At 34.7% G+C, this 13,706-nt stretch overlaps 1 protein-coding gene and 1 long non-coding RNA gene across 2 annotated transcripts in view; one reads left to right on the top strand and one right to left on the bottom strand.

Moving 5' to 3' along the window:
• LOC145686575 (uncharacterized) overlaps positions 1 to 13,453 on the bottom strand; it is a 40,746-nt gene extending 27,293 nt beyond the window's left edge. The window contains exon 1 of the long non-coding RNA XR_014131623.1: positions 13,391 to 13,453. This is a non-coding gene — a long non-coding RNA (uncharacterized LOC145686575). The remainder of the gene's footprint in view (positions 1 to 13,390) is intronic.
• Positions 1 to 13,706, top strand: part of LOC145686573 (uncharacterized) — a 74,382-nt gene that overhangs the window by 24,204 nt on the left and 36,472 nt on the right. The window lies entirely within an intron of this gene.

Here is a 13,706-nt window from a genome sequence, read left to right as displayed (position 1 = left end):
GGAGTGTATTATGTAACGACTTGCGTATATCTTTAAATGTTGATAAAAGTTTTTCATTGTGTTCGTACAATAAGAAATGTGGTGTCAATTTATAGTTACTATATGCTACTTTGAATAATGCAACAGTAAAACAGTATATGAGGCTAAAGTCTTGGATATATTCGTATGGCCCACGAGACTCTTGAAAATTTCTATTCTCGTCTCAAGAACGAAAGAAAGATTGTAATGGTACTTGTCTCTTCTCAAATTTAAAAATGTAGGCCCTACTTCTCGTCTCGTTCCGAGATGACAATCAAGACATGACAAGGAATTTATCGTTTTATATGCGTCACTAATTGCGTCATCATTTAATGGCATTTAACATTGTCTCGCTTAACCTACAGAGCACAACTAAGAAGGCTTTACGATTGCAATGTGTAAACTCTTTACTAAATATGAAAGTGATGGAATTAATAAATTCCCAAAATAGCACACGGACGTCCGTCAGAACTAGTCGCGATATATAGGGGTGTTCATGAAAAGTCCCATTTTTAGCAGTAGGCATCCTGTAGGTATCCTTGCCTTTGCTTATGTTCCGAAGCCGGAATTCTGAAACATATCGTCTTATTGTGGGATAATCTCAGGACGATTTTAGACATCTAAATATTGTCATGGGATAGACGCATTGAAATCCAAGAGAAATGCAGTAAATATTTCCACTATCCTTTAAGTTTTCGCTACTAGCCTGAATGTACTGTGATAGGTATTGAACCTGAGAGGATCCATCTTATCTGGTAAGCAATAGTCCCTACTTCCTTGAACATTATGAGTAAAATCGTGAGTATTATACCATTAGAAACACTCTGTGTTACCGTTTTGAACAGTACGATTTACAGACTAAACTATTGTGCTGCCAAAATGTCTTGAGCCGTGGCAAAAATGCGAACTAACGCTCACACCCTCACACACCCACGCGTTGAGCCAATAAGGGCTCAGCTGTTGCGAAGCGAGAGAAAGCGAGTGGAATTCCTTCAACCGATAGCAGCGCTTGCAACGGAAGGCTAGGGATCAAGTCAATGTAGCGTATCTATAACAATAGAACTCTCAATCCGTAATAAGATCAAGTCAGTAAATCCTTCATGTACTAGTTTCAAATTTATTAAAACTAGTTGTTCTCACCAAGCCTTTGGCTCGTCTACAAATTACGTGGATGTTAGCGTCCTCTACTGGCGACAGGCAGGCAGGCATACAGATAGCAACACTTATCGGAGTGATTATGAACTATTAGGAACGTGACGTATATAATGACGTTTTTTTCTTTTATGAATGATAAATTAATCTATCACATTGAGGCAAGAATAAAAATTTAAAGCAGTATTTAAATACATACGTAAAGTTACATTATTAAATTTTGCTGCTGTTATAGTTGAGGAAAAATGTAGTCTGTCATACAGATTTTTACTTGTATGATGTGTGGCCAGCACATCGAATTCCATCACTATAATTTCTGGTTTTCCAGTCCGCAGTTTCTTTACCCTCTAACTTGAATATCTTCCCAGTTGCCCTACGATGCTGGTCAACATCAAAAGTTCTATGTCGGTACTGAGAAAGGAAATAGACATTCATATGCATCAAGATCATGCATATTATTGCATATTAACAATTTACTTACACGAGAGTACATCCTACTTACTTAGTAAACAAAATAGGACCACCCAAATCTGCATGCTAAGAGGAGAAAATGTAGTTAAGTTACTTGATTTCCTGACTTAATTCACCATCTTCAGTTTGGATATTCAGTTGGTGAAAACATATTCCAATTAAAAGGCAAAAGCTGTAATTGGATTATGAGATCATAGAAAACCTTTAATTTTAAATCTAAGAAGCTTACCATGAAAAATATTACGACACATAACAAATGATTTTAAATTTAACTCGATTTTATACGGTACAACCTACGATATTCTCAATGAAAAGAGTCGTGAACATAAAACTCCTTTATTGTTCTTGGGAGTGTACACCAAATACAGTAATTTGAGGCTAATGATTACAAGATAGTGGCTAAACAGACTGGTTTCTAATTTAGATTAAGTATGAAAGAGTATAAAAATGCACCCAGACAAGTTCTGCTGCAACCGTCTGTACACCGTTCATTTGATAAGTTGTTATTTAACTTCCATTCTAATCCTGATGGCTTTTCGCTCTCTTAATATTTAATTATACATAAAAGAAACCTCGACTGATTAGTGCAAAAAAGAAAAAGAAAGCTCATTGGTTCTTAATTTTCGTCGCTCAATCCCCGAAGGAGAAAGAATTGAAAGAAGTCACTGGCCCAGCAGGTACTTTTGTTACTTGTTGCAGCCAATAATTTTTATCTAATGATCTAATAGGTTAGTCACACTCACATACATACATGCACACATTTTTATATATTATTTTCTAGATGCATGCATGAGACAGCAATTTTTGATAATGCAGGGTAATGAGTCAGTTAATTACTATAGATCGCATTAACCTGAACTGCAAGTTACAAAAACTGAGAAATCGCTTATACCAAGCAAAACATGTGCTTTTCTTTTCTTTTTCTTCTTCTTTTTTTTTTAAATATGTACAGGTAATTGCATTATGAAGCATATCAGAGTGTTTAATATTACAAGATTCGGTGATAAGCTTTCAATACAGTCATGTTAAAGTGATATTACATACATTTTAACTTGCATTTTCATTAACGCTTTTTAAAAAGTGCTTGTCTGTCAACTGTTTTTGTTTGGAATAGTTACAAAGCACTTTAAGGAGACCAGTGGAATCTAGAACAAGAATTTTAGGAATGATAAAGAAATGGATCAAAAGATTGTGATCTTGGCCAAGCATTTTAGATATGATAAAAAAAATACATCAAAAGATGGATATCTTGGTCAATAATTAGTTTTTGGATTAGGGGTCACAAAATTTTTGAACGATCCCTAAATAGAGTTTTTTCTTTTCCATTTTATTATTATTATTATTATTATTATTATTATTATTATTATTATTATTATTATTTTAGTTTCTACGCTAGAATAAGCATATCATACTGAGTTAAGTGGTAGTTTGGCTACACTATATGTAGTTGTTCAGACATAAGGCGTACAAGAAAATTGTCGATTGAAATATATTGGATCTTTTGATCCAAAAAAAGATTTACTATGTTACCCACTAGAAAATACGGTACATAATTTTCGCGAAGGGTAAGTCTATATCTACGAAACGAGACGGAACATGGGTCTTTTAATCCGCAGGAGGTGACGGGATTACAATGTGGAGGATGCTACACCGGAATACTTGTTGCAAAGAAACGTTCACTTCGTATTGTAAATCAAGTGCACGGGCAAACTGCATCAAGTGTTTCGTGTGCAGTTTTGGTTCGTGGATTGGAGTTTAGGGCCCCGTTGAGCACCGAGGCTATATGAGACGTGAATCTACAGCTTAACATAGTATCTGAACCACATATACTTCCGCCAGAAATCAAACTTGGGTTTCCCGCACCGAAGATGGACACGTTAGATATTAACCAGTAGGTAGCTTTCGTGTACAATTATACGGTAGGACTGGAACATGACATTACATTATGGACTAATGATGAATAACAACTGGAAATGTGCGAAATGTAGTTGAGGGGAAAAAAAATTTAAAAAATTGTCAGATGAAATGAAAATCTGAAATGTAGCAAATGTTCGGCAAAGAAGAGCAATGTTGCGAATAGTTGAAGAAATTAGAAAAATGGTTATCGTATTAACTAAGGAGAAATTTTCTTATTTGGAATCTGATAGAAGTTTTAGTGAAAGATAAAAAAGGAAGAGGAACAATAGGGCAATAATTGATACGCAATAGAGATGAAACGAAAATCTTAATGCATGGAAACTCTTAGTTTGCGGAATGATCTACCAGTGGTGGCAGAATATCTCAGATGATGATGATGTTAAAATCCTCTGGGGAAAAAGGAATGAATAATAGGCAAAAATGAATGATGAGAAAATTATAGATTGAAGATAGTGAATCGAGGTAGCAGAACTTTAAGGATACCATGTTTACCACGCTACAAGTTCAAAATATCCTGGCACCTTAATAATAAGATTAATTTATCGTAGCATTCAACAGTGAGGAAATAGCAAGCTAATCAATTGCCAACGTTTGTTCTATGCAGAGCAATTGCTAACATTAACTCGTACGAAAGAAGTAAAATTGTGATTTGGGAATACGAGATCAAAACTGTTCGGTAAAATATTGATTGTTGGTCTATATATACTTTAAACTGCATTGAGTAAAAGACGGTAAATTGTGGGCTGGTCAAATACACTTTAATATACACTGGATAAATGTAGGCAAATTATTAGTTGCCCAACATGCTTTTTAAATCTACATTGAATAAATGACGGCGAATTGTTGATTGGCCAACATACACATCAATCTACGTTGGAGAAATGACGGCAAATACTAAGCGGTTGGCGTAGGAGCCTTTGGCAAGGAAGATCCGGGTTCGATTTCAAGTGGGAGCTCATGTGGTTTGAATTCTACGTTAATCACTAGATCCACGTCTTACATAGCTTCGCTATTGAAAGGGATGTTAAACCCAACCTCAACTCAAATGACTGCAAATTGTTGATTGGCCAACATACACCTTAATCTACCTTGGACAAATGACGACAATTTGTTTGCTGACCAACATACACTTTAATCTACGTTGCATAAATGACGGCTAATTGATGGTTGGCCAACATATTCTTTAAACAACGTTGGATAAATTACAGCAATTTGTTGGTTGGCCAACATATACTTTAATCTGTGTTGGATAAATGAGGGCAAATTGTTGACTGACCAACACATTTCAGACTACATTGGACTTAATGTACTTTTCAACTTGATACACTTCAGTTGGACATATTGCAATTTCGAATCCCCAATAATTAGGTTTCGCAGGGTCTACCAAATGGGATTATGTCTGCTCTCAACTGAATACCGTAAAGCTTCCTTAATAACTATTACTAACACGGAAAAGACATAGGATGCTTGAAGACATATTTTTCTTTGGTCAAAACACAGAAATTATTCATAACCTAGAAGAAGAAGAAAAAAGAAATGACACAAATAAAGTACGTGTGATGAAATTAGTTCATGGCTAATGAATTCCATATTTAAGCATGTAAAATGTCAGTGTCAAAGAAAAAGCTTGACATATTGCTTGCATAACAACCTCTTGAATTTTCAAATTATTTCTCATTTTGATGGAACATTCCTCGAAAGCTTACCACACCGTCAGGCATGGAAGAAGAATATTCCAGTAAGTAACATCTTTCGAAGAAGAGGAGGACGGGAATGTAGAATTACAGAAAAGGAAAGTGCAATAAATTCTGAAGGTTAAGAGCATGTGACACGCAATATGCAGCCTGAAGAACGATTTATAACATTCATTGCCGTGATGATCAACTTTTTTTCTTTTTATATACTTTTTTTTCCTTCGAAGTCTTTACTGATTACTGTTTATAACCGTACAATAAAACTTGTGGGCTATGAAACATGTAACCTGTTTTTCTCGGTGGTTTTTAAACTGAAGACAATATGATACATATAACACAAATAGGTAAGAAGAGAAAGAAGAATGGAAAAAGGAAGGGATAATAAACATTACGTAAAAAATGATCCGGCAACCTTCTAAATTCTTCGCAACTTGGTGTTATAATTGACAAGTAAACAAAACGCGCTTCTATAGAAGCGTTTAAAAATTAGATACATGGATTATATTTTATTGTTTTCCTATTCTGGTCTCACGTCATAAGGATGTAAATGTTATTGTGAACCATATAGTGCATCGTCTAAGATGATGAATATTTTCTCAATTCACTTACGTCAGTATTATGTATGGCGTGATACAATGTTATGTCCAGAGGAAATATCCAAGGTGAACAAATTGGATGAAAGTAATTGTTCTTTCCATATCAAGCTGGAAACACATTATAATGATTTCCTTGTACTTTTCTGTTTCGGCCGACTTGAATTGAGTAGATGTTTCATCGTGGAAAAGATCTCTAACGTATATAGAGTTCAGAGAATTAAATCAAAACTGGAAATCGGCACGGTCTTTCTTTTCGGTATATTTCAAGTATAAACAACATAAAAGTAAGATTTCGTTATCTGGTTTCTTTGATCTTTCACGCAACATTGTTATTTTATTTTATTTTTTGTACGTATGTTCACCACAGAAAGGTCTTCCTAAGCAAACCTTTCTTGGATCAAAAGATCTGATATATTTCAATCAAAAATTTTCTTGTGCGCCTTAAATCTGGAGAACTACATGCAATGTAGCCAAACTCAAATTATCACTTAACTCAGTATGATGTGCTTATTTCGTAGAAAATACGAAAACCCGATTTAGGGGCCGTTCACAAATTTTGTGGCCCCTGGTCCAAGCTCCAATACATTTCAATCAATTTTTTTGTACGCCTTATATCAGGAGAACTACATATAGTGTAGGCAAACCCAAATTATCACTTAACTCAGTATGATGTGCTTATTCTGTAGAAAATATGAAAACAACTCGATTTAGGGACCGTTCAATACTTTTATGGTCCCTGATCCAAAATCTATTTATTAGCCAAGATAGCAATGTTTAGATGCATTTTTTGGATCATTCCTAAAATTCTTGGCTAAGATAGCAATCTTTTGATCCATTTTTTAAAATTATAATCTAAAATTCTTGTTCTTATATAGTATACACAGTATAACAAATAACCAGTTTGGGCCATATAAAGTACAAATACAGAAATAACCTTGAAAACACGTATTTATTTATCAGCAAATGCATGAGTCATTGTAGTGATTCACATTTGCAGACTCTCCTCTCCGAGTCTCTTCCATCTGCACAATCCATATTGGATTTGTGCAAATGAATGAAATATCCGTACTTACGGATGCAAGAAGCCCAAATATACCAAATTTCATGTTTTTATATGCAGATTGAAAACAAGTCGTATTTCCTATTTCTTGACTCTTTAGGGATTGAATTTACAAAACTTGGATAGAATATTATAAAAATCTGCCAAAGTGGTGACCAGTCATCATACCAGTCACTGCGTTAAATAAAGTTAAGTTTTGCATACACGATAATGCAGTCAAGAAACAAACGATGACTTGTACGAAGTAAAAACTTTCATAGTACGCATTTTGTTAAGTCCGATTGACTTACTCTTCAAAAATTCGCAGTATTAGTAAGAAATTTCGAAAACTTATAGATATTTCGGGTAAACCTAACCACAGTAGCTGAAGAGTATATATATATATATATATATATATTTTTTTTTAGAACAATAAATCAGCCAGTAAGTTTGTATATGGTACAGGGGTGCCCTCACGGGATCCATCGGGTTCATACCCCTTTCAAATTTTGTAACTCGACTAACATCTGTTATTTTATAAAAATAATCTAGCCCTATCATTTTTTAAAAGACAAAATAGATGGCAGTAATTAACCATTACTTTCAAGTCTTTTCGGGTGCATAATAATACTGGTTCAATATTACAAACATGGTTTTGGACACCCCACCAGATACTTTGGACGTTTCCCTTTGGGAGCGCGCCTGATTTGGAACTTTTATTGACTTTCATTCAAAGAATTGAATTTAAATCCAAAGAAGTATATTCGCATAAAATTGTTACACTTGTTTTTTCTTTTTAAATAACTTTTGCCTTTTGTTCCTTGTAAATTATTTAGCCAAACAAGTCGATAAAAATCCTTTAAAGCACTGGTAACATAGTGATTTGCAACATTAGACACTAGAAAAACACGGTATATCTGAACGCCAATACACTTAGCAATGGCAATAATTTCAGATAATCCGAAGATTCGGTAACCCAGTCAACAGTTACAATTAGTTCAGATTATCCAGATGTCCTTTAGATATCATGCACTTCCGTTCTTAAGTGCCAAATTTATATATTACAGGTCCCCAGTGTATTCACAATAAGTAAATAAAATTAAATAAGCAATGTCTCATTTAACGAATACGATTTATCATTGAAACTAATCATGGCCAAATGGCGCTCTAAAAGAGCACATGATTTGTTCCCCTCTCTCTCTCTCTCTCTTTTTTTTTTTTTTTTTTTTTTTAGCTGTATGCTATTTTTTTTTAACTCTGGAATTCTCCAGCCTCTTGCGTTTAATTATACCTTTAGCATCAGCGTTTATTATTTTAATATACTGTATATATATTACTGTATTACTTTCCATTGCATTCTTTGCCTTACAGCAAGTAAGTGTTGAACATAAAATATTCATTGATTCATTTTCACGGTAAAAAATGTTTATAGTCACGAGAGACTTATAATCTTTAATACAAGGTTTTTAAGGTAAAACTTACAGCATGAGCCGTAACAAAAAAGTGAAAATTGTTGCTCTAAGTACCATGTTTGCATCACCAAGTTTTATGGTAGTTTACAAAATGTACCTCCTTTTATTATTGTTTGGCTTTTATTGCAAGCATAGGGACTTAAGACATCTTCAATCCTTCAGGGATGGCCTTTTAAAAATCATTCTTTCTCCAGAAACGGAAAAAAGAAACACATTTCAAACTGAATGTTTATTCTATTACAATACATAGAATAGCTTATTTGACAAATTAAACGCAAATGATTGTTATAAACTTCGCCTATCCTTTTCGTCCATATTGTGTACTTATATACCACATTCAATCTCAACGAAACAATTGACTGTGTGTTTATAAATCATATCCATTCTCAACGGAACGATTGACTGTGTGTTTATATGCCATACTCATTCTCAACGGAACTGTTTATCTCATACTCTCTAAAAGTCTCATAGAAGCTTCTAATTATTGTTAATGCAACAAACCTTTAAAATTGTAGAGTACCTTCGCCATCTTTGTTTTCTTAATTCATTGATTCGTAGAAAGAAGTATTTTCTTTTCTTTGAAATTAACTGGAATTTTAATTGCTTGATTGCAGTGGCAGTTCTTAAAGTGTTATCTCTTACATCAGGGGATTTTTCCTTCCCTTACTTTGAACTGTTAAAGTTTTAATTCTTACCGATGTGACTTCTTTCAAAAGCAGCTACTGTTTGATTCTACATATTTCTTTTTCAAGTCTAGTTTAATGTCTGTCCCTTTTGTAAAATGCATTTATAACAAAATCTGTTATTACTTAAATTAAATTTTATTTATAAATAATCATATAAAATTATTCTTCTCCGTCTCCGCCTTTGCCCTGGTTCATATGGCACCGACATTACAGTCTTTAATAATTCTTTTTCTCCAGTCTCTTAGGTGCTAGGCGTCCTTTATATTCCATTCTCTCTCCTCCAACCATCCCCTGGTTCATTTTCCTATCCTGCCCCTTCATCTTAACTTTGTCTTCCTCTTTTCCTTCTTCCTGTTACTTCCATCTTTCATATTCTCTTTTCTACATATTTGTCGTCTCTTCTCTCTACATGTCCAAGCAATCTCAACCTAGTATTTTTGAAACATTTACTCAAGAATCTCACCTTAACAGTATGTAATCGTTCCTCATTGTATCTTTCCTCGTTAACACTATTCATTCATCTTAACATACTTATCTTTACCACTTTCATCTTCTTTTCCTGGGGCTTTGTGATTGCCCAGATTTCGCTACTGTACATCATCGTCGGTGATACTTACCGTTTTATATTTACGACCTTTTAGTCAGAAACATGGACATTATGCAAAAGCTATGAAAAACAACTGCAAGCTTTCGAATTGTGGGTGTGGAGCAGAATGGAGAGAATTAGCTGGATCTAACAGAAAACGAATGAGAGTGTGTTCGAAATGGTGGAGAGGAAAATAACAATTTTAGATATTATTAAGAAGAGGAAGAGAAACAGATTGGGACATAGAATAAGAAGGAACTGTATCATGAGGAGTGTCCTAGAGGGTATGGTGGCAGGAAAGAGAGGGAGGGGTAGAATGAGGCTACAATTAATAGACGATATCAAAACAAAGAAATCGTCCGTGAGGATGAAGAGGTTAGCGGAAGGTTGTGGAGCATGAAAGCTTCTAAGTTTCAGCAAGGAAGCTTCTCAGTTGCAGCAAGTGTCCTGCTAATAATGGCAAAATGCTTGTACTGATGGTGAACCTGAAACTTACTTCTTTGTCACACAGCACACCGCGTATCCTTCTCCAGCTGAGCCAGCCAGATTGTATTCTGGGTTTGGTTTCTGTGTGTAATATTCCATCCTCATCGAGATTGAAATTATACATCAAAGAATTTGATTTTCAGAAAGTAACGTACATCTAAACAGACATGAGGAAGAAGTTACTCAATTTACACCATTAAAATTGCAGTTCATTTCAACCAAAAGAGAAAAAAAGAATACTTCCCCATGTAAATTAATTGAATAAAATAATAAACATAGCGTCAGTATTCAACTTCTTTAGCAATTGCAACCAAAAGCTCCAGTAACCTATTTCCCAGGATATTTTCAATGTCACCACCATCATCATCAACGAAGTTAGAAAAGCTTAAACAGAAGAAGGATATGAGTAAGCAAAGAGATAGCGATCTCTTTCGCTTACACCCTGCAGCGTAAGAACATATAGACGATTGCTGCTACTACTGGTTCTGCAACTTACTAGCAGGCCACAACGAAGAAGCCAATTTAAAAGCAAACCGTTTCAGACTGCACCTTATCGTAATAGCATTCTCCTGTCTGTTGTTAAAACCACAAAATGCGTTTTACGTTGAATATGAAGTTGCAGGAAGTAAAACAAAAGGTTAGCTAACCCTTCCGTGGTCCTTGAATTACGAATAATTTTCAGCTGTTGTTAAGACTCTTTTTTTAAAAAAAAGGAAGTGAAGTCCTTCCAACATCCAGTGTGAATTTCCGGTATTCTCCACGATACTGAGAGCTGATGTAAACAGAACTTGCCATGAACTAACCAACAAGAATGCCATTTATCTTACGGAAGATTTATTTCCAACTTTTCAAAGACTGTACAAAAGTACATTCTGTAATCGCAATATATAAAACAAAGACAAGTATGTAAGTGTTTCAGGAATTGCAACTTGGGGAAAATAACTTTCTAGCATATCATGAATTAATAAATGCTTTATAGAGGTCAGAACCTCTGCTGCCCTTTATATGAAAGTGATTATCTCCATACAGAAAATATATCAATGTTGCCATCTCTGCTTTCATTAGTTTAAAGGTCATGTTGTGTGTAAAAGGCGGATACTGAACGATGTTGTTATGGTTTCTTATGTGAAAAGGTTTTTCCATAAATAAGTAAAAACATATCAGATTAAATATAGCATTACGGGCTTTTAATGTGCGTTTATAAAAGACCGTAAATTAAGCATTATAGGTTTAAAGTAGAATTTATTATTATGTATATTGACTAGTGTAATGATATGCTGAATAAATACAAGGAAAGCAGTATTTTTAAATATAAATATACGGTTATTTATATTGTACTATACAAGATAAGGCCAGTCAAATTAGATTGACACTAAATTGATTATAATAGGTCTATTTCGTTTTTTATTAATTAAAATTATGTACTTAGGGAAATATACTACTTCCAGAGGAGATCTGGCCCTAGGCTGCGGAGTCTAGGCAACCAGTTTTTGGAGTGACAAACATAACTGAAGTTTGGTCTAGTAAACTCATGATATACCTATCATGGTCTGGGTTCTGGTTGCCCTTCCCCCCAGTTTCTACCTTCTAAATCTGCCTCTGACTGCTTCATACTTACTATTTATTTAATGCTATTAAGCTGTATCAAATTGTGTGTAATGGAGACAAATTGGTTTCAAAGTTTAACTATACTGCTGTTTTTGATAATCACAACACCAGGAAGAAATGAAAGGCACATACGTAGGCTCAGCAACGACCTCGGTTATGTTCATGAAGTAATTCCACGAGAGGGTATAGTTACGCAGTATCCAGGTAGTGAAGCTCGGATAAGTAATGAAAATGCTCTAGCTCAAACAGCTGTTGTTGTCAAGGCTTTAGTGATATATTATAGTTGCGAACAGATTCAACACCATCTACAGCTCAGGTATAACACAGCAACCTTGGCTACAGCGTGTGGGCTAGAGCATTGTCATGCATTAGGGAGCGCAACGCACCGCGATTGGTTCAAATGACTATCTCCAACGAACTGACGCTGTTCGACAGTTGGACCGATACATTATTTCTTCCATAAATGGTACTATATCCACGAACAATTTACTACCGGTAGAGTAATGTTGCAGTGTCAGTCGGAAAACGTTTGGAAATGCCGTTGTATCTATACACTGGAACAAGATAACCTGTTTATGTTCCGGTGAAATCTGCTCAATCAGCATCAACTCAATCATGACAAGCGGCATGCGTCCGTTTCCGTTCCATTGAACCAGAAAGACTAACACACCACAAGCTATAAAAGGTCAATGAGCAGCGTCCTGGCATTGTGAGTGATGTAAAAACTTATTTTAAGACAAACTCCCGCTTCACTCCGTCCTACAGTAACGGTCGCAAACGCGATTGAAGCTACCGTGGTGAACGTAATTAGCTAAAAAGAATTTGAAAACATCATAGCGGCCAAACCGCAGGAATGAGATAAACAACACCCATAGATATAACTTGATCTTGGCTGGTAAGCATAAAGATAATTTCATCAGCGACAACTGCGTCAGGGAAACAACTGCGTTTATAGAGACTGAGATCATACCATCTTTCAGACAACTCTAGACGTCATATTTATGCAGGACATGCTAGGTCTCATGTATTTCGGAATGTTCAAGCCTTTTTCAAGGAATTGCTACTTCTCTGGACTGCACGATCATTATCTGACCTGTAGCCCATTGAAGATGGAATAAATGTATGTAATGTTGTTCATGTTACTAAAAATAAGGGTTTCTCATATCGTCTCGTAAATTTGGTATAAGTTTCGTTTTTGTAAAGTTTGTGCAAAAACTATGTCCTGATTTATCTCTTAATCTTATCTAGAAGTTATTAGAATTTTTCCGCATCACGAGAAGTACCCGAAGACTATGATATAACAGCATTTAAACTATTCTTATTATTGAAGTATATAAATTAAACAAACCAGTATGAAGGCCAAAAAAAAAAAAAAAAAAAAAAAGGACATGTACAAAAACGAAAAAGTAGTTTTGAACACAGAACTCTACAGATAATGTTTACTTTGAAAGCAACAAAAGCACTAGGCACATAGAATGCCATATCTTACAACACATCTATTACCAGTGTCCATATATACAGTAAAATGTTACTTTTATAAACAATCTAACGTATTGGAAATTAGTATTATATAATTTTTCCATTTACATTTATTCCTACTTTTATTATTGTTTACATTTATACACAATATAATTGGCATATTTTATCTGTTGTTTGATTACTTACTGTTTATGAAATCTGGTTGCATATTAGGTAATGTGGTAATCCAATTCCCATTTTGATGAAAAGTTCTCGTTTTGATCACTGTGGCCAGGTTCTTCAGAGTCCCATGTCTTACAAAAAAATGACTAAGTGGTAGCATAATTTTAATTATAAAGCAGCACATTCCATACCAGCATTTCTCAAAAATTGTGAAACGTAACCCAACGCAAAACGTGCATAAACCAATCATAATTGGTATGTCTAATATCGCAAGGTAAAACGTAGATTTTTCTTTGCGTGAACGCAAACCGTCACAAAATGAGGATCGAAGTCTGAAATT

Source organism: Thermobia domestica, chromosome 5 (genome assembly GCF_964235325.1).
Source record: "Thermobia domestica chromosome 5, izTheDome1.hap1.1, whole genome shotgun sequence".
NCBI classification, from domain to species: Eukaryota; Metazoa; Arthropoda; class Insecta; order Zygentoma; family Lepismatidae; genus Thermobia; species Thermobia domestica.
Note: the sequence above shows the minus strand (reverse complement) of the source record. Positions and strands in the feature narration are given on the sequence as shown.